Consider the following 6,000-nt stretch of genomic DNA (forward strand, 5'->3'; position numbering starts at 1 on the left):
ATATCTAATAGTATGAAACAGGCTGGTTTGCCATCTCATTGTTATATTTGAGGTTGCGCTCTTGAGTGGAAGGCAAGGATTGGGTCCACCTTGGACCAGAAGTCCCGTCGGTTTGCTGGATCAGAAAGGTGGCCCAGAGACAGTTTAAACTCAGGGTGTTTATCCACAAATTCTCTCTCTGGTGGTCCTTGGAGAATCCAGTTTGAATTAATATAGGTGCACCTCTTCAGAAGGTGGTTTTAAAAGAGCTGATAACCAGAGGAATTATGTTAGCATCCCCCGAAGTACATACAATGCCACTATCACACATATATAATTGTGTTTTTAATACAGTGGATCCCCAAAGGTATGAAGCCTAACTCAGTAAGGTTTAACTTAATTCAATAAAGTTTATATTAATCCCATAAGGTTTGCCCAGGACATTGTCAGTCTATCTTATTCTCCCTCTCCATGAGCCTCTTCTCTCCAGGGAAACACCAATGGGAGTAGCTTCCTGACCAGCTCCCCTGAGGAGACTGTACTCAGCATCTTCCTCTGGTATGGGGCTTCCGGCTGAGCCCTCATAAGTCTTTATTAGGCTCAGAAGAATGGCCACACTGGGTCAGACCAATGGTCCATGTAGTCCAGTCTCGTGAGATGTCTCGGAAGATCTGCAACCTTTGCACCTGGCAGGCAATTTACCATGCAGTTTCATACTTCTAATAAACCCCCATTACTATTACCTGGCTCTTCCTCGTAACGGGGTCCCTCCCCTGAGGAGTATCCTCGCCGTGACATCATCTGGAAGGAGGGTCCCAACTATGGGATTATTTTCCTTTGCTCCAGCCTGATGTTCTCCTTCTGTGAGACTTTCATCCTCCTTAACAGCACAGAAGCTGTCAGACTGGATGTGGGACCACACTACTGTGTCCCTGAAGGTCTTGTCTGTATCAGTCTGTCTCCCTTTAGCTCCTCCAGTTCAGCCACTCTGGCTTCCAGAGCCTGTGCTGTGTCTCTGGGGGCCCAGAGCTGTTTGCACCAAGTGCACACATATGCCCATGAGGCAGGTGATAGTACATGCTGCATTCAGTGCAATACGCTGGATAGCCTCCATGCTGCTGCTGGACTTCTGCCTGAATTAGTTTTACTCTTGCATGTTTTGTTTCTTGGAGGGGGTTATTGGACTTACCTTATAGTATGTTTGCTAGATGTAGCTGCCTCTTGCAATTCCGGACTAAATTCCCATATGAAACGCCCCTGCTGCACCTGTTTGCTAGCTCCTTCCTTAACTGATTAGGGGAGTCTGTCATGGTTAAGCTGAGTGCCTGACCCCATCAGGACCAGCCTCTGTGACATAACAACTATTAGTTATCTCCATTGTACACATCAGAGTGAAGAAAATACTCAGGATACAAGACTTGTCCAAGGACACACACATTCAGTGACAGAGATAGGTTTGCACTCAGGAATCCCTACCGCCCTGCACCAGGTTTGATAAATGGCTTTGGTTCACTTATGCTCTGATCATACAATTGACAGTGACTGGACAGACTTCTGTGCCCACACAGAGCCCCACACAGAAGTCAGTGGGTGCAGCAGTCCACTGCAGGATTGCGGCCCTAAGCTAGTTCTTGGATGTTCTATTTGGATTTCTCTATTGCTTTTTTTCTTTTACTATTTTGTCTTGTTTTGATTTTGTTTTGTTTCAATACATAAGATTAAAAAAATGAGGAAAATGTAAAAGCTTTTTTCTCTCTTCCTGAAAGAGTATGTACAGTTGGAAGTAATTCTCTTCCTGAGTCAGAAGAACCCTGGGCATTCAGCGCTAGAGCTGACTTCCACTTCTGAAGATATGGAAAAAAGCAAAGTAGAATATTTAATGAAAAGGAAATATTTTGATTTCAAATGACTGGTTGGATTCAAAACTTCCAACTGACTCTCCACAAGGCGAGGTAACAGTTCAGGAATACAATTCCCATGCACAATTAAATCTGCTACCATTACCATTCTTAACTGATTTCAGTTTTTATAGCTATGTACACCTGTACTCAACCCCTCTCTTATACCCCCCCAAAGGAAAAAACGAGAAAAAACTCCAGGGCAGATCCTCAGATGGTGTAAATTGTCATAGTTCCCTAGACTGTAAGCGATGACAATTTACTGCTGCAAAGGATCTGCCCTTCCATTTTAAGCAAAAATTCAAGTTAGTCTTATTATTAATATCTTAGCTTCAATCAGCTACATGGCTCAGGAGCCATCTCACCCTGCTTCATTGCACCAGATGCTGGTAGGATTACATTGCCTCATCTCTTATCAGTTGTGTTATTTATATGGTGAATTCTTTAGTCCAGATGTCAAGCAGAATAACTTATCATTCTTGCCTTCACTGGTCTTGCCTTCAGCGCTTTCACAGTAGCCAGGAAATTGCTGCCAGGCTCCTCTGTAATGAGAGTATTTGTCCTGTAATGAGTGTCTCTGTGACCTGCTGGTTTCTTTGTACCTTCTGAAGGGAAGGAGAGTGGCTGTGTTCCAACACCAGTGAAGTATTTTCCTGCCTGACTCCGATGATTGCGTGAATCAGGGTAAAAGTTCATGAAAAGGATCTTAGGACAGAAGTCAAGTTAAAAAAAACAACACTTGGCTCTAGTGTTGGCTGCAGTGAAGTTGTGTTCCTTATATGGGACTGTATCCTCTTCCAAAAGGGTTGTGTAACAGGACACCCCCATGGCAGATGCTGGAACGAGTCCCTCTTCTCACATTTATGCAAACGTCAGTATCTCTCTCTATCTGAGCTACTCAACCTTTTGGCAGCCTTCCCCAGAGAACAGAGCAGTCTCTCATTCTGTGATCATGCAGACTACAATATTAGCAGACTGCCAGTGCTGGGGATACTGGTTAAGGGGGAATCTCCCCTTCCAGTAGAATGCTTTTCCTGTAAATACATGGGACAGGTTGAAAAGTCCTTAGTCTGTTTTGTTTGGCAAAAGTCCTCCTGGTAGGAGTTCAGCTGCTGGGGTCCTTCACTAGCCTTGCTTTCCTCCCCCTCTCACTTTCCCAAGTTATTGTGTCTCCCATGTGTGGCAATGATCACGTGGCTTTGTGTTATCTTCTGTCAGACCAGCCAGCACTGGGTCATGTCCTTACTCTTCTCTGGGCTGCTTCACTCCTGAGCCTATGAGCCTCACCAGCAGCACTGTCCCACCAGGCTGTGGCCAGCCCAGACTGCACACCTTGAACAGGGTTTTCTTTAAAACTCAGGGTTAATAGTTCTCCTCTTTCCGAATACTATGTGCTTTGGGCCAAAATTCTGCCAGACTTACACTCCAGGCATCTGCATGGTAATGCCATGGGGCTTGCACTGGGTAAGTCATTTGGCTTTTAATGTAGCAATCATGTTCTGCACTCGGAATGGTGTGTGTGAGGCCTTTATTTCTTGCAAAGCAGCCACTATCTGCCTTTCTGATTGTGGGAGCTCCCTCATTCCCTCTGTTTTACTTGGAGTGGATGCAGATTTCTAGGTCCTTTCCCTGCCCCTCTCTCTTCATAACATTTAATTTTGTCAAGCTATTTCTCTCATCTGTTTCATTCTCTCTTTACTGCAGAAGGGAAAGATCCTGTCAGCAGGGCCAACTCCAGGGATTTTGCTGCCCCAGGCAGCCAAAAAGCTGTGATTGCGATCTGCGGCAATTCAGCGGGAGCTCCTTCGCTCGGAGCGGGAGTGAGGGACCCTCCTCCGAATTGCCCCCGAATACCTGAAAGTGCCGCCCCAAGCACCTGCTTGATAAGCTGGTGCCTGGAGCTGGCTCTGCCTGTCAGGGATCCCTTTCCCCTCACCTTCTTTCAGAGGCCCTGCTTCAGAGTAACTATTGCTGGCTGAGGAAGCTGGACACGGCTTCTACCTGAGCATGGCCTTCATCTGATCAGCAGGCTTCATGATTCTGCAGTGCTCCTACCACTTTCTGCAGTGCTGCCACATGAAACGCAGGACCGGGCTGGCTCTTGATCTAGTGGGCCAGCAGCGCTTTGTTTGTGTGTTTCTCTTGCCTCCACTGCTGGGGAGGGGACTCTGCACCCTGTGGGTTTTTGTTTGAGGTTGTTTGCTCACTTCTCTGAAGCTTGCTAAAAGGGAGGATATTTCTCCCCCCGCCCTCTTTGTTACACAATGTAGTTAAGCATCAAGTCTTCTAATCTTTTCAACAGTGGCCAGAAATTCTGTCCGCTAAATTAAAAGGCAAAGGGCTTATCAGATAAGGAGCATTACTCCAAAGCGTCTCAGTCTGCAAATCAGTTCTCATGCCAAGAGCATGAGCCTGGCTCAAAACTCCTTTACCAAAGCAGACATCATTTTGCTTTAACATTTCCTCTAGTTAACAACTTAGAGCCCCAAATTTACTGGTTGAAAACCAAACAAATCCCCATGTTGTCTGATGGGGCTGCCTGGCCATGTCACTGGGTGTGCAAAATAAAGGCCAATCCCCATCGCTCTTGACTTCATGGTGAGCAGGATTGGGCCCTGTGATGAGTTTTGGGATGGAGAAGAGGAATATATATAAAACCAGACATTTTCCGATTGTATCAAAAAATGCCAGTTAGCCAAATCTTTGTTACTTTCCTGTTCACTAGGTATTTTTAATTTGCTGGGCAGCACAGTACTGGGAGGTGGTAACTAGCCCTCTGTGGAGAAAGAAGTGGTTCAGGAGGACTATTCAGAAAAGCTGGATGAGTACAAGTCCATGGGGTTGGATGCACTGCATCCGAGGGTGCTAAAGGAGTGGCGGATACAATTGCAGAGCCATTGGCCATTATCTTTAAAAATTCACGGCGATTGGTGGAGGTCCCAGATGACTGGGAAAAGGCTAATGTAGTGCCCATCTTTGAAAAAGGGAAGGAGGAGGATCTGGGGAACTACAAGCCAGTCAGCCTCACCTCAGGCCCTGGAAAAATCATGGAGCCGGTCCTCAAGGAATCAATTTTGAAGTATTTTGAAGAGAGAAGAGTGATTAGGAACAGTCAACACGGATTCACCAAGGGCAAGTCATGCCTGACTAACCTAATTGCCTTCTATGATGAGATAACTGGCTCTGTGGATGAGGGTAAAGCAGTGGATGTGTTCTTCCTTGATTTTAGGAGGGCTTTTGATATGGTCTCCCACAGTATTCTTGTCAGCAAGCTGAAGAAGTATGGGCTGGATGAATGGACTATAAAGCTTGCTAGATCGTCGGGCTCAACAGGTAGTGATCAATGGCTCCGTGTCTAGTTAGCAGCCGGTAGCAAATGGAGTGCCCCAAGGGTCAATCCTGGGGCTGGTTTTGTTCAATATTTTCATTAATGATCTGGAGGATGGCATGGACTGCACTCTCAGCAAGTTTGCAGATGACCCTAAACTGGGAGGAGTGGTAGATAGGATAGAGAGGGACCTTGACATATTAGAGGATTGGGCCAAAAGAAATCTGATGAGGTTCAACAAGGACAAGTGCAGAGTCCTGCACTTAGGACAGAAGAATCCCATGCACCGCTACAGACTACGGACCAAGTGGCTAGGCAGCAGTTATGCAGAAAAGGACCTAAGGGTTACAGTGGATGAGAAGCTGGATGAGAGTCAACAGTGTGCCTTTGTAGCCAAGACGGCTAACTGCATTTTGGGCTGTATAAGTAGGAGTATTGCCAGCAGATCGAGGGAGGTGATCATTTCCCTCTATTCGGCATTGGTGAGGCCTCATCTGGAGTAGTGTGTCCAGTTTTGGGCCCCACACTATAAGAAGGATGTGGAAAAACTGGAAAGAGTCCAGCAGAGGGCAACAAAAATGAGTAGGGGTCTGGAGCACGTGATTTATGAGGAGAGGCTGAGGGAACTGGGATTATTTAGTCTGCAGAAGAGAAGATGAAGTGGGATTTGATAGCTGCTTTCAGCTACCTGAAAGGGGGTTCCAGAGAGGATGGATCTAGACTGTTCTCATTGGTAGCAGATGACAGAACAAGGAGAAATGGTCTCAAGTTGCAGTTGGGGAGGTTTAGGTTGGA

The sequence above is a fragment of the Gopherus evgoodei genome, chromosome 5 (assembly GCF_007399415.2).
Source record: "Gopherus evgoodei ecotype Sinaloan lineage chromosome 5, rGopEvg1_v1.p, whole genome shotgun sequence".
Classification (NCBI taxonomy): Eukaryota; Metazoa; Chordata; order Testudines; family Testudinidae; genus Gopherus; species Gopherus evgoodei.